The sequence below is a fragment of the Notechis scutatus genome, chromosome 1 (assembly GCF_049901735.1).
Source record: "Notechis scutatus isolate UNSWTSFEM ecotype Mainland chromosome 1, rNotScu1.2, whole genome shotgun sequence".
Classification (NCBI taxonomy): domain Eukaryota; kingdom Metazoa; phylum Chordata; class Lepidosauria; order Squamata; family Elapidae; genus Notechis; species Notechis scutatus.
In genome coordinates, this window is record NC_142009.1 from 231,954,534 (window position 1) to 231,977,673 (window position 23,140).

General features: G+C 38.5%; 1 protein-coding gene across 7 annotated transcripts in view; it reads left to right on the plus strand.

Annotated features, from left to right (window-relative positions):
- The first annotated feature begins 2,226 nt into the window (after nucleotides 1–2,226).
- DAGLA (diacylglycerol lipase alpha) overlaps nucleotides 2,227–23,140 on the plus strand; it is a 93,958-nt gene continuing 73,044 nt past the window's right edge. For 2 of the 7 annotated variants that reach the window (XM_026682602.2, XM_087950634.1), the window contains exon 1: nucleotides 2,242–2,358. The gene's annotated coding sequence lies outside the window, so the exon portion shown is untranslated. Of the gene's footprint in view, nucleotides 2,359–2,514; nucleotides 2,774–12,953; nucleotides 13,232–23,140 lie in introns of those variants that run through there. The other 5 variants (XM_087950632.1, XM_026682599.2, XM_087950631.1 and 2 more) reach the window with 5 other exon arrangements.

Below are 23,140 nucleotides of genomic sequence, written 5' to 3' on the forward strand. Positions count from 1 at the left end.
GTCATATATTCCCTAGGCTGGAAAATGTTTACAGTTTTAATTTAAAGAACAGGGATAGGGGTGACATTGGCCAAAAATGAACATGTTGATACTTTGAGGATGTGAAGACAATTGACTGGATTACTGAATAAAGCCTTAGGAGACTTTACAATGAATACATTCCAACACAGATGACAGCCAATCTCTACTAATTTATTAGAACTTTAGCAATGATTACAGCTCAATGTTTATTTTTCTGTCAACACTTATCTTTGCAATGTCATTTAGTGGAGAGCTTTTTTAAAGTAATGGACAATCTGAGGGTACAAGATCTGGTATCTTTGCTTATTGTAGCCGATTTGCTGGACATTTTAATGGATAAAATATTCTTACCAAGTTGACTCAATATTTTTGACTGTCAGTGATAAATGATATTAGGATACATTTAGCTTGGGCAATTTGAAATTGTAAATAAATGTAGTGAAAGGTTGAGAGCTGTTATTTGCATTTTATAACTATATCTTTCTTGATTAGTTAAATTAGCTCCTGCTGCTCTGAAATTTTGCACCATAAGGTTATCATACTTGTATCATATAGGCTCCTTGACAGAAGATGTATCCTGACTACCTTAAAAAGATAATGGTAAGGGTGGTGGGTTTTTTTTTAAAGAAAATACTTTATATAAAAAAATAAAATATGCTGGGGCTATTCTTCAAATCTGTGCAAATATTCAAGTTGATTAGAGTTATTCCAAAGAGAACATCATACACCTGTGATAGGTGTTTCTAATTCACCTTTTTCTTGGGGGAAAAAAATGAAAGAAGCTTTGGCCCCAATATATTTTATACTGCAAATGTGGCATTGCACAATTAGAAAAGGGAAAATAATTTTTAATTCGTATATCAAATGCTATCAGACTAAAATCTATCTTCAAATCAGAGTGTTATTTGTGATTAGATCAGAGTGATCTTTACAAACAGTCCACCATTAATTATTCCAACATTGGGGGTTTGGAGGAAGCTGTGAAAATGGTTGCTAAGAGCTGAAGATGAAAATCAAAAATTCAATATGAATGCCGATGCTGAATTTAATGCTGTTATTTATAGTCTCTGTTGCTAATTTATGTGATTTATTCTTATAGATAATTTTATGGTGGTCGGTATTATGAGCCAGTTTGAGAGATCTGAATCTTATAAAAGTAAGTTGCAAATTATTTTGAAAAACAATCAATTGGATTTTTCTTTTTCTCCAATACAACTTCTTGCACAATATTGGTTGACTACTATTCTCAATTATCTTGAGTTACTTGATACCATTGGGAGCTGTGATCAAAGCAAAGCTTTTGAAGAAGCAGATGAAATCTTTTTTCAATAGTTTTGTTCATGTAGTAGTAATCTTCTATTTATCATGCACACTAGGAATGACTGAAATGGAAGGACATCCACAGGCACTATATAAAGGAAGACTGTGTAGTCAGCCCTGCGTTCCTTACTTCACAGAAGCAATAGATGAACTAATGTGTTTTATCTTTTTATGTCTTAGAGGCACACAAAACATCTTCATAGTGCAAAAAAAGCTTTCATTTATTACAATTAATGTTATAGAAAATTTCAGCAGTTTCTACCTACCGCTTTTGCTCTTATCTAAATTAGTTTCCTTGCTACAGCTTTCTCCACCCTTCCAATGTCCCTTTCATATTTATTTATACCTGGCTCTTGAGAAAATAATGCTATTTGTTAAGGCTCAACAGCTACAGAACCTTATTTCCATATCGCAGATAAAACATTTAAAAAGCAATGTATTCATTTTAAATACTGCTTCATAGCTTCCTTTGATTGTGTAATACAGCACTTTATTCCCTGTGTATTTAGGATTAAAGAGCGCAGCTCTTCCATCTGTGAATGCCTTGAAGTCACTGCTTTTGTCCATTCAAGTGAAGGGTGGATCAAAAAGCAGGGTTCCCTTTATGGAGAAGTGAGGTATTTCATAAATAGACTCTCGCAAATCCTCTTTTGAAAGATTAATAAAAAGCAAGCAATGTCTTTTCCCCATATTTCAGCAGTGTCTTCCTCAGCCCAGAGGGGCAGGGGGAAATCCTCTTGGCCACGCTTGGGGCATCTGTGATCAACCGTCCCTGCCAGGTTGCAACACTGGCCACCAGAGGGGGCGCGCGCACACCCACCGTAGCCATAGTTACCGCTGGGTGCGTAGTGGGGTTTACGAAGCTGACGCAGTGGGCGGCCCGGCACAGGCGGAGGCGGCCCTGGCATAGGCGGAGGCGGCGTTGAAGAGTTGCGGGGCTGAGAAGCCCCGGCATGGAGGCGGCAGCAGCAGTGGCTCTGGCCCGGTGGCGGCGGCGCCGCAGGCGGCGGCAAAAAGGTGAGCGGATGAGCGATTGGAGGACGGCCGGGAGGGGGACGGGAGAGGTGGTGGCGGTCCATGGAGGGCGGATGCCCACTTCTCGCTGCGGGTGAAGGAGCCGCGGCGCACCTCTTGGCGGGAGGAGGAGGAGGAGGAGGCAGGGCGGGCGGGGCTGGAGACGGAGAAAGCCGCGAGGCCGAGGCCGCTCTGGCGCGGGAGCGAGCGAGTGCAGAGGCGTCTGTGCCTTGGCATATGGCAGCACGGGAGCGCGCGCAGGGAGGGCAGGAGGGGGAAGAGCGCGCGCCCCTCCCTCACATCTCCCCCCCCGCCCCGCCAACCGGCAACTCCGCCGCCAGAGGTGGAGGGCCTGGTTGCCAAGGGGAACGGAGAAGCATCCCTCCTCCCCCGGCACCAGCAGCGTGGGAGCTGGACGGTAAGCAGGCAAGCGATCCTGTCGCTCTCGTGCCCAAGCAGGTGCTTCTGCTGCTCCCCTCCCCGCCTCTCCCCTTGCCAAACCCGGGTATGTGGTGGAAGAGGTGGGGTTGGAAGGAAGGAAGCGTTGCTTTCCCGGGAAGCGGAGGCTTTTCCTATGTGGCCTTGGGTCGTTCCCCCCCTCCTCCTCACGGTCTCTCACCCTTTCCCCAAGAAATCGGTAGAATCAGGGTGGTGTGGCCTGTGGAGGGGATTAATCTGCCGGGGAGTTGAAAATGTTGGGTAAGGAAGGACGGATGCAGCATGGAACTGCAGTGTAGCAAGCTGAAATTGGTTCTTGTATGTGCTTCCAATGCTTGTGGAAAAGGGAGATGACAAAAGGTTAAGAAGTGTTCCTAATACCATGGGGCATGGGGGGTGGATTTAAAGTGGAGAGGTCTGCCCCCCCCCCCTGTTGAATCTGTGCATGATGGTGCCTTTTGTGGAAAATAAAGAGTCTAGATTCATAATCAAATGCCTTTGGGCTGGATATGTATATATAAACATTTACTTTGCAGAAAAACTGAAAATCTTTCTATGAACCTAGCTGGGAAAATAATGGATCTATCATCTTTGAAGGTTGTTTCTGCAAGGAGATGCTTCTATCATGTAATTTTTGTCAGGCGATATAGTGTCCATTAAAAGTTGTGTGTGTGTGTGTGTGTGTGTAAATGTACATTGAAATAAAGGACATCTTGCCTTATGATTTGGAATTGCTCAAGAGATTGTAGCCATGTTGGTTTGAGTAAGATAAGTACTTGTATTTTGATTATTGCCCAGGGTCCCACTACCGTATTAGAATGGAACAAAAGTGGAAAAAGACAAAATGAGAAATAAATTGCCTCCAAAGATTTCTAATTTTAAAAAGTAATTTATTATTTGAGTGATTAAGGTTTATTAAAGGTTTATATGTTTATTAAAAGGATAGATAAAGTTATGGGTTAAAAGGACATATAAAAATTATGGATCAATGAAGAGCTTTTAAAAAGGATAATCACTTCATGGCTATAATTCAAACTTAGAACATAGTTTAAATGGGTGGAGTTCAGCATACTAAATTATGCAATTTCTTTGATTAGTAATAGTTCTACAGAAAAGCATTGTGGAGATAGCTAATTTCTTTAAAGGTGTAAACAAGTACTGTTTGCATGAAGCTAGGCTCAGGTGTGGCCTCCTCTCTTGGGTTAATGATTTAAAACTAATGATCAATTTTAGAACAAGGTTCCTATAGTTGTATTCATTGTACAGTTATATCTTCATGAACAGATGCCTCCTTACTACCCATAATAAATACTATGTGAATGCAAGTGAAAAAGAGCATTAGGTACTTTTTTCCAAGGCTTGAAAATATTGTATTGCTTTTGTCTCTAACAAAAGTCAGTTTTGTGTTGTCATTGTCAATAGAATCAAAAAATTGTGTGGGGCTTTTGTTAAAGGAGCTGGGTAATCAGATTTCTACCATTCTTTACAATTCTTATTCCTGAATGAAATTGCTTTCAGAACTGATGGCAAAATTAGAGCTAACTAATATATTGTATATTGGCACTCATTTATAGGCTTCCCATGTTTTGAAATTTAGAATCCTATGAATAATAAAATGATGAGTTGACATTTTCAGCTGTAGTTCAAAGCTTACCTGGAGTGTTTTATTACTGTATTATACTGAACAGGAGTTTAAATTAAAAATATGAAAAAGATCAAAGACAAGGATAAATTCATACATATATAGGGCTTCTCATGCATGTATATATGTAAATAATACTTTACACAATCCTTTCAGTAAAGGATTACAATATTCATTTTAAGTATACATGCATAATCTATACCTGTTCATTAGTTGCAAGTAACATCAGATTTTCAGTCCACTGATAGAAAATGCAGTATAATTATCTTTTAAATATTGAAGAATAAGTCTTTTATCAATAAGAAGGGCACAGTACATCTATTTCTGTTAATTAGCATGTAATCATTTTTAAAAATGGTTGAAAACTAACTTTATCTCCCTTTTTAAGTGTATTAGCAATACTTCCATATCTGTGATCATGTCTTTTTCTAAAGACAGTAACTCCAAAAACAAATTAACAAATGACATTATATATTCATCAAAATGGACTCATAAAGGAAACAATTGTTCTAGAGCTCTGGAATAAAAGTACTTTTAAATATTTACCTTTTGATCTATATTAAAACTAAATCTGTACCCACAAGATTCTTATACAGGTAGGTTTCAGCAACAAAAGCCAGTCACTTAGTCAATTAATTAGAGCTACTTTCCCAATCTGAGGTTCTCCAGAAATGTTGAGACAGCAGTCCTCCAAATTCTCAGTTCATATATTGGGTCCATCACATTGGTGAAATCTGCATTAGAAAATTATGACAATGGTGTAACTATTTTAATGAGATAAATAGATAATATTTTAATGAGACTAAAATCTGATAGTTTAAAAGAATTTTAAGCTATTATGCCTTATAGAAGAGGAAATTTGAGACAGCTTTTTGTGTAAAGATTTTTATACTAATTCTGTATTGATTTTAAAACACAGTATATTTTCTAGGAAATATTTTTCCATTAAAAGGGTTTTCCTTCGAAATATTATATTATTAACTTTTAGCATTCCTGACCTCCACAGAGAAACTTTTTTTTTTGCAATCTCACTTTCATAAAACAAAAATTAAATACCATAACAGCATGTAAAATCTGTTTATTTCAGTACAACTATGGCAATGTCATTTCCTGTCTTAAATATTAATGGCTTCTGTTTGGGATTCAAATAGAAGGACTCCCACAATATGTGTTATGGAGACATAAGTGTACCTCTTTGGTTTGTATAGGTTGCTAAACTGTTACCCTTTCCCTGGCTGGCTTGGAGGAGGAACGTGACAGTATTTACTTCTGTTTTCAACTGCTGTTTGTTATGACATCCAAACTGAGAACTACAGTAATTATCAAGTGTGATTTATATCCAAACAAATCAGGTTCATTAACTGTAGCTTAAAGTTATCTTTTAGGCAAACTACCACCAAATTATTTCCTCTCTCCCAGTTACTGTGGTTATATATTCACATAACATGTAAAACCATGACTGGTTCATTCAGTAAGCCAAATTAAGTTACACAAAGTCATGAGCCATATTTACTGACTACATTGCATGGTTCACATACTGTAGTACATGTAAAGTAGAAGCAATAATTCTTTCTCCAGCTTCTTTGCTTCTAAGTACAGTAGTATTGCCCTGTACATATGAAAAAGAAACTAGTACTGTAGCAGAGGCACTCTTACCCTCTCTCTCATTTCTGCTAGGAGGCTTCAATTCTGCACGTTAGCATGTGATATGACTCAATGGTTAAAACCTTGATTTGCTTGAAAATGATAGAAAATACTTTGGTTAAATTGAATTATTCTAATCCTCCCCCTGGATTCAGATGCTATGTTAAACTTAAATCACAAAATGACTATATTTTGTGTAAAGATGCATAACTCCATAGAAAGATTGTTTGAAAAAGAAAAATTTTCCTGGATTTTTTTTTCAATGTTCCCCTGAACATTTGCTCCAGTTTAGTTGATTTCAGAAAGCTTAGCATGGTCAGACTTAGCTAATACATGAAGGTGAGGCCACCTGGAAAGCTAGAATGACAAAACTTTCTGGGGAAAAAACAGCATAAAATCACCTCTCTATTGTTGGCGAAGAAGTAACAGAAATGTATCATTGGAGTCATCAGAAGTCAAACTTGAAGATGACGTTATCTTGGGTTTTATAGGCCTGATCAGTTGGAAAAATGACATTATGGGTCATTGATGGAAAGATGAGACTTTTAAACCTTTTTATCATGCAAGAATTTGTGTTGTGTTGTTATACTTTATGCCATACCAGTATTCTCTTACAGACTCTGTTCATTTATTTTCAGCATTATTGTGGTACTATCTCTGCATTTAATATAGAATTCATAAAAGATGGCATGTTCTTGTTTTCAATTTTTATGTATAACAGTAGCCCTGTGAAGCATATTGGAGTGAAAGAATAGTAACTATGCAAACATTGTCTCATAAATTCCCATGGTTAAGAATGGATTTGAATATAGGTCTTCATGTTCCAAATTAACTTAGTTTAGTTAGAAAATTTAAGTGCCGATAGTCTGATAATATAGCGCTCTGCTGCATTCAAAAATGAATTTTTAAGATTTTGCAGGAGATCTGTTTCCTATAAATTAGGTGCCATCAATCATTTCATAAAGTTGGCATCTGAAAAGTGTTACTGTCTTGTAAGTTATAATGTATTTTTGCAATCTTATATTTCAACAGTCACATTCTTATTAAAGAAACTACTGATGTAGTTCACAGTGGAATGTAAATTGGAATAGTTGTACAACTAATGTGATAGGTGGAATCTGACACTAAACTGAAAGATAATTCCTCAAATGTTAAAGTTTTATTTTAAAATGACTTGAAAAATCTCTTTAACGAGGGGAAATGTTAGCATATATATTACTTTTGGATATTAAATAATAAATTATAAACATTGCTAAGTAAATAGAGATATGATTCGCTTTGCCTACCTGCTTCAAAAATATTTTTTCAGTAAAGACAGATATAGATATTTATACATCATTCTTTATACACAAACATCTTACAAAGTTAGTGAAAGTTTGAGAAGGTCTGTTAATTTTAAAACGTATATAATTGTTGCACTTGTTAAGGAATTGAGCTCAACAAAATTTTGTAATACATTCTTCATTGTTCATTAATATTGCAAATATTCTTATTGAAAATTGAAAATATAAATATGGAAACTCTGTTCATTCTAGCACTTATAATTTATTTTCAGCAAAGTATGGTAGAGACAGAATATGCTAACATTCTTCTCCAAAATGTATTGTGAGTCATTGTGAAAATGTTAATGGATTGTTGATCATCCATGTAATATTACATTCTTAATGTGTGATTTGTTGTTGCATTGATATTCCAAAATGTGAGGCTAAAAATCTGAGCATAATCAAGTCAGCTTGGAAATTTATTTGTTTTTTATTTGATTTGGATGCTGTTTAATAGTAAAATGACACCAAGCAGCTTCCAATTTAAAAACAGAAAAACAATAAAGATGAACAATAAATAAAAATTGTAACATTTTGAAATAACAATATTAAAAAACCACCAACAGAGCTTCATATCCATTGTATTTGAAAATCTGAGAGAATAGCCACATTTCTAAAGAACATAATTAGAATGGGAGCCATCTGGATTTGTGGGGAGATATTTCCGAGGGTAGGTTCATAACAAAAAAGATATGTTTCCTGGGTCTGATAGATTGTTGAATTGAAGTACATAAACTTTGCTTGATCTTATGGATAGATTGAAACCATAGGAGAAAACTATACTTGCAGGGGTACAAACTTCATTTTAAAAATGCTTAGGTTCACAGATAGCGATTTAAATGCTGGACCAACTGTTCTTGATTTTATGAAGATCATAGTGCAGTAACAGAGCAAATATTTAATATGTAAAAGACTTCAGTTCAGGTTAAAGGATTACTGATAACAAAGCTGGGAAAGAGTAATAATGTAACCAACAGATTAACTGCAAACACTAGTTTCATATTTTAATTTTCAAGATTATCATGGCTTGGAGCCAGGTTACTTAATGGACTGGCTTCTCCCAGTCATTTCTAGCCATCCAATTCGGTAACCAACCAAATCCAGTAGGTTGGGTATGTTATGGGTGCTGTCAGCCATGGAATGCTGACTGGCAGGGACTAGGAGATCTGCCTTCTTTGCCACAGCCCCTGTCTTCTGGAATAAATTCCCTTCAGGGATTAGGTTTGCTTTCCTAAGGCCGTGAAAACCTGGTTATGTGCCCAGGCCCAGGGGCCCAAGAGTATTAAAGTGTTAAAGAGTGTTAAATAATATTTTTAAAGTATCTTTATGATATATACCACCCAGTCACTTGTTGAGGTGTTTGGCTATAGAAATAAAATAAAATGAATAAATAAATATGCTGTTTTATAATAGAAGAGCTACAATGGGGCTTAAAAATTTGGGAAATCTTTTGAATTCTTTGTATAAATATGACTTAAAACATGTTCCACACCCAAGTCCTAAATCTACATGAAAAGGACCCAGTTAAGTAAATGAGTAAAAATATACTTGTTTATTCACTGAGGAAAATTATCCAAAGTTAACAGATAACAGATCACATTTTAGACCACACAGGTAGTCTTTTACTTATAACCATAATTGAACCCAGAATTATGGTTGTAAGTTGTTGTGGTCATAAGTTGAGGCATTACATGACCAAGACAATTTTTTTGACATTTTTGTGTCAGCTGCTAAGCAAGCACCACAGTCGTTAAGCAAATTAATTTCCACCAATGAATTTTTCCCTCCAAAATGGGCAAAAAAGTCACCATAATTGTAGTCATGTAATCACTGAATGCTGCAAATGGCTATAAAGGTAAGAGGGAAGCCAAAATAATAATGACATGACTGCGGGTGGTAGTGGTGCAGCACCGTATCTTCAAAACTGAGTTATAAGTAGCTTTGGGGAAGTTGTAACTTTTATTGCTTCCTTCTTGGTTTTCCACCCCTAACAATCTAAATCTTCCTTTTAAAAGTACGATCTGGTCCTTCATGCTGCTAAATAATTGTTTAAGCCTCATTGTTTGAAATCCAAACACATTACAAGGTACAAATTTAGAGGGGGGTGACAACAAACCACATTTAGATGGTGTCGTTACTTAGGAATCCTGGCTTCTTTTAATCATTGCTTATGTTTGAACACCAAAGCCTAATTTTTTTTTGTTTTTGTGCCCAAACCAATGTAAGTTTTTGATTAACAGGATGCCAAACAGCAAAAAAATAATAATGTTTATTTTGTGATTAAATTGTGTTCTTTTACTTTCTCCCAACTCCTCACTTCCTTAGGGTATAATTAATGCTTCCATGCCCCAACCTTCTTTGACTAGAAGGTAAAAGTCTCCAAATGTCAGAGCATATACTTGCTTCTATATAGCACAGTATAGAACAAAGCACAAAAAATGTAGAACTTTAAATGAAAGCTTTTTATAAGCACACAAAAATCCTCTCCTGCACCCTGTCCAGAGAAAGATATCTGCAAACATAACAAAAACCAGTTACAATTGTGCAATTGCATAACCATTAAGCAAATTTTGCCTCTTACTTTACTTCAGCCTTCTCGCGGACTGCTAGTACAGACTGCTTGTACTGTAACCTCAGTTTATAATATAAGATTAAATCTTAGCATATATATTCATTGGTGATATGCAAAAATAATGTGGATTGGATACTATTTTCTTCATGACATAGAGAAGTGAGAAGAGAAAAAAACAGTTACCAGTTTCTAATTCAGTACACTGAGGTGAAGGTACTAAGCTTCAAGAAGCACTGAAACTTTGAAAAGTTTTGATTTAGTATATTGCATGTACTAATTAATTTCTCTCATTAATGTGTTACAGATTCAGCCCCATTTAGCTCTCCTTTCAATACATTCCTTACTCTGAATCCAGAAGAGTTGTGCCATAGTGACAGATACTGCTCCAGCTTCTAGTTAGCTCTCAGTTATTATCTTTATTATCAATTATAGCAACTACTAGTTCAGTGAAGTGGTTAAGATACTGGATGAGACACTGATTTCTAGTCTATTCCTTGACATGGAAGCCAGCTGGATGACTCTGTCATAGAATCATAGGGCTAAAAGGGATCTTGGAGGTCTTCTAGTCTAAATCCCAGCCCAAGGCAGGAGTCACTCTCTCTCAACTCAACATACTTCCCCACAAGTGATAGTTGTGGGGAAAATAGGAAGGAGCCACAACATAATGATTTGTAAAAAATAATAGGGATATAAATGTGATAAAACTATTTAAATCAATAACTGCATATGATAGCAGTATTTATAACAATACTCCATTTTGGGAAAAGTAACTTTTTGTTTTGCTTGCTTATATAGAGGCATTTACCATATTTTGCAATATGTGTGTGTCAAAGAGGTCATTCTGTGAGAATCGGTAAATCCTCTAAGTAAGATTAGTGTCAACATATCAATATTTTTCAGAAGTAAGCAATCCATGAAATCATTTGTTAGCAAGAATATAAATCTTATAGGGAAATCTGCTTTGTTTAGTGTGATTCACAACCTTATGACACGATCATTTATTTGAATTGCTTGGAAAAGAGCAATAGATTGAATAGCACCTTGTACGTTGTATCAAAAGAAAGCTTTGTGGAATAAAAAATACGCTGAATTTGAATAAAGAGTCCCTTCCTTCCTTCCTTCCTTCCTTCCTTCCTTCCTTCCTTCCTTCCTTCCTTCCTTCCTTCCTTCCTTCCTTCCTTCCTTCCTTCCTGTTTCTCAAACTGTATTCAGTGGAAATCTAGGGTTCCAGGAAAACTTGATGAGCTTTTATAAAAGACTATATTTGAGGAAAGAGAGAGCAATATTTATGCTACTAGTTTCTGTGCCTGAATGAGTTGAAACCTCCTGGTCTAACCTGTTTTGCTACTTGGGAGCCTAGCACTAATGCACTCAAAGAATAGTGTGTTCTGGATTGACTCTTAATGCTCTAGGGTTTTGCCTTGATACCTGGAATGGCTGCCAGCAAGCTAGAAATTCTTAGCATACAGTACATGTGACTCTCTCTCTCTCTCTCTCTCTCTCTCTCCCTCCCTCCCTCTCTCCCTCCCTCCCCCCCCCCTCTCACTCACACACACACACACACACACACCCAAATTTTTTCAAACTATCTCCTGATCAGCATAATTCTGTTGTGTGAAATCAAAAGATAGGTAGTTAAAAGCATTAAGTAAAATAGTAATCTTTCACCACCAGAATATTCATTTACATAAAATAAAATGAGCTCCAACTTTTCTTTCCAGTTTGAAACTGAAGGGCATATAGACAAGTGGCGAGTAATCTTCCATATTGCTATTTTGGGGCACTTTGAAAACACATCAAGTTCCAAATTGGCTTGATGTGCCTTTAAAGAAGTGTGTTTGTGTGTGTGTGTGTGTGTGTGTGTGTATGTGTGTGTGTGTGTGAAGTACATACTTCTAAGTCAGAAGGTTTTTTTTTTTTTTTTAAAAAAAAACATTCCTAGCAATTTCCTGGACACTATGATCCCTGCACTTTTTTGGAAGTGATTTTCCATTGCCTCCTTTCTAGAACCAAGACACAGTGATTGGTCCAAGGTCACCTAGCTGGCTTTGTGCCTAAGACAGAACTAGAATTCATGATCTTCTGGTTTGTAGCCTGCAGCCTTAAACCACTGTACCAAATTGGCTCATTCAAGAATAATTTTCTTCTTTAAGCTGAGAAGGAAGAAAATTTGTTCTATATCTTAAACTGTTCTGGAAGACTTATATGAATGAGTGAAGGGACTTTGGACAATTAAAACTGTCTTCTTTCTATTTTAAGTTGGACAAGGATTTTTTTTTAGTGTGCGAAACTGGTTCTAGCTGGAAGCTAGGAAGTTGTGACTATTTGAACCCACAAGATTTTTACAGTGCCCTGCTTTTCAGGAAACAGACTAACAATGATCAATGGAGTAGTTTTAAATGGCTTCCTGTATGTGCTTTGAGCAATGGTTCTTCTTTAGTGAAATTGTGAATTTTAGCTTTTTATTTTGGGTAGTTACAGGAAGTGTTAATAATCAACATCTTATTTATTAAAAGCAGAACAACATCTTGTTTAATAAAAGCAGAACAACACACACCTTTATCTTCAAGAAGTAGATTACTTGATTTGGTTATGATACCATGAATTTGAATCCCCTTTATTAATTGTGATTCCTTAGGTATGTTAATAATGCTTATGCATTCTATAACATTATACACCCATATAATTATATATGTTGGTCATTGAAAGTACTTTGTGCATAGTTGGCATTTTTATCATTCTAATTTACAAAAACTTATTATAATATAGTGTACATAGATGGTATCATAGATACTATGGAGCATTTATTCAGTACACTCCCTTTCTATATTTTGTATGTAGGATTATAATTATTCATTTTTAATCAGGAAGCATTTATGTCAAGAAAGAATAAATGGAGAGTTTGGAGAAGACTTCTGCGGGGGAAAGAAATTTTTACTTCTTAATTAAGGAATAATAACTTTCTAAAATTTTCTGTCAGGTACAAAAAGTCAGAAGAGCAAGATAGAATTCAAAAAGTATTACAAGTTTGTTTCATGCTACCTATAACAAGAATCTGAATGACTGATGGTCAAGGCAAATTGGCAACAGATGAGAAGTGGAGGCTAGACTTGGATCTCTTACGGGGCGCTTAAACTAATGATGCATTTGACCCTGCCCTCAGGCTCATCCTGGTCATCTCCTACATTTTCATTCTGATTTAAGCTTAAGTTTTCATTCCATTGCAGTATTTCTGAATCACATCTCTACTGAAAAAAAGTGCGTATTACATACGAGGAAATGGAATATTCTTTAAATTTTGTGTGTAAGGAATTGTTGCTTTTGGATTTCAATCTCATTTCTATTCTATTCAATCTCAGATATTTATCCTAATGCGCTTATGTTTTTGGTACGTTTTGTTCTGATTTTCAAGGAAAAATATGTAAGTTCTGGAATATATATGGTTTGGGTAATATTCTTTGGAAGTATCAGTAGCTGCTTTTTTATCTTAACAATATTAATGTAGATCACAGTTATTCATGAGCGGTATATAAATTTGACCTGAGTGAAGACATGAGAGTACTGTACATTAATGCCTGATTTTCATAACAGCATACACATCTCGTGGTATAAAATAATATTTTTAAGATTTTAAGTTGATGTTTCATTGCTTTTAAAAATATTGATTTGATTTTATAATAGGAATCACTTGCACCCATTGGCATTTAGATCTAGTTATAAACTGTGAATGCAGTGTCCACTAAGTTGCAATCTTCCTTATTCAAACCTATTAATGTTCTACTACCACGACCACTACCCAGTAATATTATTAAAAATAAGGTTTTTTTTCTTTATGCAAACCTAGAGTCTTATTTATACTTGTGAGTTCACAGAATGGAGTATTGGATTGGTTTCAATCAAAGCGTTGTAAGCTGCTTAGAATAGCCCCATGGTGAGATAGGCAGCAAATAAATAAAATAAATGAAATAATAATGTTCCATTTCAAATATAATTAGGCAGTACTGTCTTTACATACAGGTTTAGTTAATCCTTTTTATTTCCTTTTGTGTGGAAGAAAGGAAAGGAAAGGAAAAACTGGCATTTTAGACATGAAAAGTGAGGATTAAAGGGTAAAGAATTACATGAATTGTTGTAGGAGTGTTAATTCTGCAGAAAATGTGTGTATATATATATATATATATATATATATATATATATATATATATATATATATATATATATATATATTTTTTTTTTTCTTAAGTTTTCGTGGGTACTTACATGTATGGCATTCAGCTTTGTTCGGGTATTTTCCCACGTCATAGTAGTGGTGCTTTTAAAGTTGTAGCAACGTTTCAGCAGAATCTTGCAAGCTCACATTACTCAGAGAAGCACAGAGCCGAAGACACAAGCCTGAAGATGATGAATGAGACTTCATCGAAACGTTGCCTAGATACTTCCAATCTTACGTGGGAGAAAACCCGAATAACCAAAGATCCACATACAAATACCCGCGAGAACCTCAGAAATATATGTGTGTGTGTGTGTGTGTGTGTGTGTGTATCTTTGGTTTCTCCCGTGTAAAATTGGAAGCATTTTGTCGATGTTTTGACGAAATCTCATTCGTCATCTTCAGGCTTGTGTCTTTGGCTTTGTGCTTCTTGGAGTAATGTGAGCTTGTAGCTGTTTTTTCTTTTAACTGCCAGTGGGAGTACGACTTGACTGGGTGTGTTCTGATTGGCTGGGGGTGTGTTCTCATTGGTTGGGGACCTGGTTGTGATCTGATTGGTTAGGGGGTTGGCTGTGTTCTGATTGGCTGGGGGGGTGTTCTGTTCAGGTGGGGGGTTGGCTGTGTTCAGGTTAGTCTTAGTTGTCGGGGGATTTGAGTTGGTGAGCTGTGATCCTGTTGTTTGGCTTCGCGTTTGTGGTCGTGCCACATCTTTATGTTGGGCGTCAGTTTGCTTCATGTATGGGTTGGAGGGGTTTGAACCGGGTAGTGATGCAGCTGCAGTACGGCTTCTGGTCCGTGGTCGTGTCTCATCATTTGTGTGGGTGTGAATCTGCTTTCTACGTGGAAGTGTGGTGGTAGCATCTTGTGTGGCCTTCGTGGGTGTGGGTCTGGTCGTTTGTTAATGAGGGCGCACTCCCACTGGCAGTTAAAAGAAAAAACAGCTGCAAGCTCACATTACTCCAAGAAGCACAAAGCCGAAGACACAAGCCTGAAGATGATGAATGAGATTTCGTCGAAATGTCACCAAAATACTTCCAATTTTACACGGGAGAAAACCCGAATAACCAAAGATCCACATACAAATACCCGTGAAAACCTCAGAAATCATATATATATATGTGGCATTCGGCTTTGTCCAACACATGGAAGCCACAGGTCATAGCATCAACTTCAATGGCACCAAAACCCTAGCCACTATAAAAACCCTAGCCACAGAATCATCAGAGAAGCCATAGAGATTGAAAAGAGACCAGAAAGCATGAATAGAAGAGATGATTCCACCAGGCTGTCAATCATTTGGAAGCCTGCACTCACAAACAAAAAAATATCCACACCACAAGCCAGGCAAACACCTGGGCACAAACAGATCCCCCCTGATACCTCCAGCTCAAACACACGCCAACCAGGCACCCAGATGAAACCCAGCTTCCTAACTAATGATAGCCGTCCATTTACCCGAAGCCAAGCTGCACTAAAGGCCTCCAATAAAGTAACACAATGCTGCCAGCCAATCAAGATACAAAAAGAGCCAAAAAACAGACAGAAGATATTAGAGACACCAATCAAGCAGAACACAGCAAACTCCGAGACCAATAAACACAGACCAAGACTCCCAACCAATCAGGATGAAGAAAAAACCATTCTGGCACAGCAATAGGCTGCCCCAAATTTAAATCTGAAACCACTGTAAAAGTCTGACTCACAGACGAACACTATACAGAAGCCCGATGATGGCAGGTGAGATTCTGCTGAAACGTTGCTACAACTTTAAAAGAACAACTACAATGACGTGGGAAAATACCCGAACAAAGCCGAATGCCATACATGTAAGTACCCGCGAAAACTTAAGAATATACACACACACACACACACACACACACACACACTTCTGAAGGATATGTGTTTAACATATTCACTCTTTCTGCACAACCTACATTCTAACTTTTTTGAGTCCTGTACTTTTCGCAAAGTGTTTTTGTTGTAGACTCTGGGGGAGATGATCTGTCAGGTTTGTATTTAATATAATCTATGTATTGATGATACTTAGCTTTACATCTTTGCCATAGGCTAAGTGGAAAATCCAGTGGAAATCCTGACTTAGTGCACACACACACACACACACATGATTATATATAAATTGAATTTATATTGCCGCCTATTCGCCCATGGCGACTCAAGGCGACTTACAGAACATAAAAACACATTTAAAACAATAAGAACAACAAAAAGAAGCAAATAAATTAATGTAATATAATATAACAAAATCACTCCCCAACTCCCACCCCCCACCCCAGCGACAGCAGATCACATGAGCCATTTAATGGACTCCATCCCACTTCGGATTTTTTCAGGCCCACTGGCAGAACCAGGTCTTCAGCGCCTTCTGGAAGAGTATTAGAGTGGGGGCCAATCTAATCTCTAGGGGAATGATCTTCCAGAGAGAGGGAGCCACCACAGAGAAGGCCCTTCTTCTGGGTCCCACTAGGTGTATCTCCCTTGGGGATGGGACCCGCAACATTCCCTGCCTCCCCGCTCTGATGTGTCGGGTAGATGTGAGCGGCAAGAGACGGTCCCTCTGATAATCTGGTCCCAAGCCATAAAGGGTGACAACCAGCACCTTGAATTGCACCCGGAAGCAAATCGGCAAGCAGTGCAGCTCCCACAGGAGAGGTGATATATTGTGCACACTGAGGTCTGCACAAAACCATGTGGGGCACTGCATTTTGCACTAACTGGAGCTTCCGGATGCTCTTCAAGGGCAGCTTCAGGTAGAGCATGTTGCAATAGTCAAGACAGGAAGTGACTAGGGCATGAGTGACTGAGTAGGGACTGTTGGTCCAGGAAAGGACATAACTCGTGCACCATCCGCAGTTGCGCAAAGATCCTCCTGGCCATGACTGCCATCTGCTCTTTGAGCAGGAGTCATGAGTCCAGGAAAATGCTTAGATTATGCACAGGGTCTGTTTGGGGTAGTGCCACCCCATCCAAGACCAAAGGTGGCAATTCTCTCTGAGCCAACGAACCCCAAACCCAGAGCCACTCAGTCTTGCAAGGGTTTAGTTTCAACCCGTTGCTCCCCATCCAGCCCCTAACAGCCTCCAGGCACTGAGAGTGGGAGGACATGGCATCACTTAACTCATCACGGGCCGAGACATACAGCTTTAGTATCATCAGCATACTGGTGATACCTCAGTCCATGGTGATGGTGATTTCACCCAGTGGCTTCATAAAAATGTTGAAAAAGAGCGAAGAGAGTATCAAGCTCTGCGGAACCCCACAAAGCAGTGGGCAAGGGCTGGATCTCCCCCCTCCTATCACCACTGACTGAGAGCAGCTGCAGAGGAAAGAAGCGAACCACAATAGCACAAGGCCTCCCACTCCCATCCCTCGAAGCCGCTCCAAGATAATACCATGATTGATGGTCTTGAAAGCCTCTGAGAAGTCAAGTAGAGCAAGGATGGATGCATTACCCCCATCTCGCTCCTGCCAGAGATCATCCAAAAGTGCGACCAATGTCGTTTCTGTCCCAAATCCAGGCCTGAATCCTGACTCTTAGTGGTCAAGATAATCTGTTTCATCCAGAAACCTCTGGAGCTGCCGCACAACCACTTTCTCAACAACCTTCCCCCAAAAGTCAGAAATTATTCAACACGGTGGAATCCAGCGATGGCTTCTTAAGAAGAGGGCGGACCACAGCCTCCTTAAAGTACCAGGGCACTGCTCACTCCTGTAGGGAAGCATTAATCACCACCAGAGTCCACCTGCCTATCACCTCCTGGGAAGTTTTCACTAGCCAGGAGGGACATGGGTCTAAAACACAGGTGCTTGCATGCATACTCCCTAGGATCCTGTCCACTTCCTCGGGAACAACAGGGTCAAACTGTTCCCAGATAACAGGGCAAAAACCTGCCTAAGGGGCTTCCACTGGACCAGCAACCACGCCGGCAACTGACTGGGAATGAAGTTGAGCTAATATCTTACAGAAAATCCACAAATTTCTCAGCACGCCCCTTCAAGTGGACCTCCATCTCCTCCTTACCCAGGAGGAGGGTCCTTAAAGAGGGTCACTGCACGATTATCTGCAGATGCAATTAGTGTTTAGAAGTATTTATACTTTGCCGCACAAATCGCCACGAGGTAGGCCTTAGTAGCAGATTTTACCTGTGTTCGATCGAGTTCATCCCCTGTCTTCTGCCAGGGGTGCTCTAAACCAGTGGCCTCCAACCTTTTTCGAACCAGGGACCGGTTTCACAATTATTCTTCCACGGACTGGTACCTGAGTAACGTGAGACTCCACCGCCATCGGGACGGCTCTTCGTTTGAAGCCGCCCCCCCCTTCGACGAAACTAAGGCGCGAGCACCCAAACGCCGCTTTCCAACCAAAAACCCGGAAGCGCTGTCGAAACAAGATGGCAGCGCCCAAGTTTTGCGGCCCGGTAAAAAATGATCCACGGAACGGTACCGGTCCGGGGACCGGTGGTTGGGGACCCCTGCTCTAGACTCTCCTCAAGTATTTAATCCCTTTCAGATCCTCTATATACCATGGGGCACTGAGAGGTCTAAGGGTGAGGAGAGGTCACATGGGTGCAATCCTATCCAGAGTCTCAGTCACCTTCCTATTCCAAACAGTGACTAAGTGCTTGGCTGGACTGTACAGTAGATCTGCACTTATAACCCCCAGCTCTTTTTGGATCTGGGTCCATTAGTCAATGGGGGCAGACCAGTGTAATAGGTCCTGCCTCCCTGAGGGGGAGGGGGGGTACAGCCCTTGAAAAACTAATTGCCACCAGACTGTGATCTAACCATGACAAGGGAACCACCAATTTCAGGTCACATTGGGACTGCTCCGACAAGAACACCAAATCGGGTGTGTAACCACGATTACTAGTTGAATTCAAGGCAAGCTGGAGTTGTATGCTGGTGTAAAACCTCCCAGAAACTGCAAATACAGTAATATGCAATGTTTGTTCTAACAAGCTGAGTTACATTTCCCCTGAAAGAGCTGGTGCAAAATATCGGAATTTTCCTGGATTCATGGCTCCTGCTGGAACAGTAGATAGAAGCCATTGCCAGGAAAGCCTTTGACTAAGTTTTGCAACTCTGCCATTTGTTCCTGTTCCTGGACCCAAAGGCACCAGTCATCTAACAGCCTATTATAATTCACTTTATATGCGGTTGCCCTTGAAGATGACCTGGAAGTTGTTTCTGACCCAGAAAAACTGAATGTGCCAGAATGTAACAGACTGGTGCTTGCCAGATCAAGCAAAATAACAGTGACAGCTGCATTGCTTCTGGCCCCAATCCAAGATGTTGCTTATTATTTATTTACTAAATAGATTTATATGGCTGCCCAACTCATACACAGTGACTACTTTATTATTACCTATAAAGCCTTATATTGTATTACTTGGACTCTTTTATCTTCAGAATAGTTTTCTCCTGGAATAAACTGTTCAACCTACAGTATGTCCTGAATAAAGTAGGAGAAGCAAGAGCCAAACAAACAGGTAGTGTCTCTCATTTCTATGGAGTATGTTCGTTTCTCCTACTTTATTCAGTCAGCCAGGTTGGGATCTGCCCCGTAGTTAAGGGAGGTGATTAATGTCTCTGTAAGTGTGGGGAGTATCCCTGCCTGCTTAAAGCAGGTGGTTTCAGGATCTTTACTAAATAAGTTGTCCTTACTGAAAGAACTCAGTAAATATTCATTGATCTTAAATACAGTATTCCATTCTTGAATACTGTAAGATGATTGAAAAATTGTGTCCTTGTAGTTCTACATGCATTTGGCTGAAGCCATCACTGCGACCTGACAGATTACATCCCAGAGTTCTAAAGGAGCTGGCGGATATCATTTCAGAACAACCACTGTACCACATATTTCAAAAAGCCTGGCGCACTGGGGAACTAACAGAGGACTGGAAAAAAACTGATGTGGTTCCCATCTTCAAAAAAGGAGGAAAAAAACCAGATCCAGGAAACTACAGACCAATCAGCCTAACATCAATACCCAGGAAGATACTGGAAAAGATAATTAAAAAAAAAAAACAGATCTGCCAACATCTAGACAGCAGTAAATAACTAGCAGTCAGCATGAGTTTTTAAAAAACAGATTATGCCAAACCAATCTTATTTCATTCTTCACCATAGTGACTAAATTAGTAGACCAGAGAAATATTGTGGACATAATATACTTAGATTTCAGCAAGGCATTCAACAAAGTAGACCTACTTCTTGGTAAGCTAGAAAAAAGTGGGATAGATAGCACCACCACCACATGGATTCATAACTGGCAGACAAACAGTACTCAATGAGTAGTCCTTAATGGGTCTATGTCTACATGGAGGGAAGTAAGCAGTGAGGTATCACAAGGCTCCGTCTTAGGTCCAGTACTCTTCAATATCTTCATAAACAATGTAGATGAGGGAATAGAAGGGGAACTTAACAAATTTACAGATGATACTAAGCTGGCAGGAATAGCTAACACCCTAGAAGATAGGCTCAAGATCCAGATGGATCTTGACAAACTTGAACACTGACTGGGCCCTATCTAACAAAATGAAATTCAAGGTAGAGGAAAGTAAAGGCTTACACTTAGGCAAGAAAAACCAAAAGTACACATATAGACTGGATGAAACCAGGCTTTAATATCAGTAATTGTGAGAGGGATCTTGGAGTCTTAGTGGACAACCAGTTAAATATGAGCCAGCAGTTTGTGGTGGCAGCCAAAAAAGCCAACGCAATCCTAAATTGCATTAACGGGAATACAATCAAGATCAAATGAGGTACTAATGCTACTCTATAAAGCCTTAGTAAGACAACACCTAGAATATTGCATCCAGTTTTGGTCCCCACACTATTAAAAGTATGTTGAGATTCTAGAAAAAGTGCAGAGGAGAGCAACCAGGGTGATTAGGGGACTGGGGACTAAAACATATGAAGAATGGTTACAGGAATTGGCCGTTGCTAGTCTAGTGAAGAAAAGGACCAAGGGAGACATGATAGGAGTGTTCCAATATTTGAGGGGTTACCACAGAGAATAAGAGGTCAAGCAATTTTCCAAGGCACTCAAAGGCCAGACAGGAATAATGGATGGAAACTGAACAAGGAGAGAGTCCACCTAGAAATGAGAAATTTTCTGACAGAACAATCAACCAATGGAACAACTTGCCTTTGGAAGTTGTGGGAGATTCATCACTGGAGGCTTTAAATAAGAGATTGGAGTGCCATTTGTCAGAAATGGTGTAGTAGGATCTCCTGCTTGAATTGGACTAGAATCACGAGATGACCTACAAGGTCCCTTCCAACTCTGTTAATCTCTAATCTGTAATCTATTTCTGAAATACAGTATTGTCTGAAATATAGTATTAAGAATTGGATTTCCTTCCTTTTTCTTTGTGCTCTTTTCTTTTACCATCCTCTTATTCTTTGTAGTATTTCCAGTCTGTTCTATTGGGACACATCCATATGGCTATTATCTAGGTTGTTGACTCTGATATTGTTTGATATTGCTCTAAGTCATTCAGAGTTTTGCAATGAGATGCCATTAGCACAAATGATAGCATCTACTGCTTCCTACCCCATAACTCCAAGGAAATAATTAATACCCTTGAGCATTACCTAATCTTATAACGACTGGATGAGAGAAAATAAGTGAGAATTACATTGAGACAAAGAGAGAAAGAGAAAACTACTCAGGCATTGAAGTGAACTTTGTTCTGAAGAGGATTACACTCCCTAGGAAAGAGTAGTTTGAGAGTGCTTCATGACCCCCAGCTATTGCTGAATTTGATAGTTGTATATTAAAGAACCTGTTTATACCATTAGGAATAGTAAACACCAACTTTTGCTGAGGTAACTGGATTTAGCAACAGTTATCCATATCATGATTGTGACCTGTATTGACTTCTGTAATGAATGCTGTGTGGAGCTATCCTTGAAAAATGTCTGGAAATTGTAATTGGTACCAATGTGGGCTCTAGTTGCTAACCAGTGCAAAATACAGGAAACATATGATGCTACACTGAAAGATCTGTGTTGGCTGCTAATTGTTTACCAAGCGGAATTTAAAGTTTTGCTATTGATCTTTAAATCTCTAAAGCAGGGCTGTCAAATTCCTGGCCCATGGGCCAGATGTGTCACATGCTGGTCACACCCATGCCCGGTTTAGTGAAGGGGGAAAAAGTCCCAACATGTCACGTGACGCTGCCGTGACAACGTAAGTTTGACACCCCTGCTCTAAAGAGTTTAAGGAAGGCCTGATTAGATATCTGAGGGGACCAGTTTTGTCAAATTATTAATAGCTAAACTATGTTTAATTATCTTTATTTTACTTTTATGTTTCATATTTTGTATTTTATTGATGCAGGCCACACTGAAAAGTTACATAACCAAATCTGGGGGACATAAATAAAACTAAATAAATAAGCCATTGGGGGGGGGGGGGGGAGAAGTAACAGTAACTAACTCAGATCCATATTAAATTAATAACAAATCAGGTTAATTTAGTTACCTTTAAGTGATTGAATGTTGAAACAAATTAAAAGAAAAAACACTAATGTTTTTTTTTTAAACAAGTTTTATTAATTTTCAAAACACACAAATCATCATTATCCATTACATGTTTAAACCTTTTTCCATTATAAATTTAACAAGTCAGATAAACTATAATTCTTTTAAACCATTTCCATATAAACATACAAAAACCTCTTATCCAATTTCTCTTTACTTCTCTTTACTCTTATTCAATTTCATTATTATTATTTCATCTATTTCTTTCTGACTTAGTTACCATTATTCTCATTCTATATTTCTGCAAGGTTTTATTAATTCTCCCAAAAAAAAACACCATATACACACAACACACAAAACATAAAAAAAAATCTTTTTGGAAAGTAACTTGGACCCAGGTATCTCTCTCTTCATGGACTTCAATTATATTCATGCTCATCTTACATATC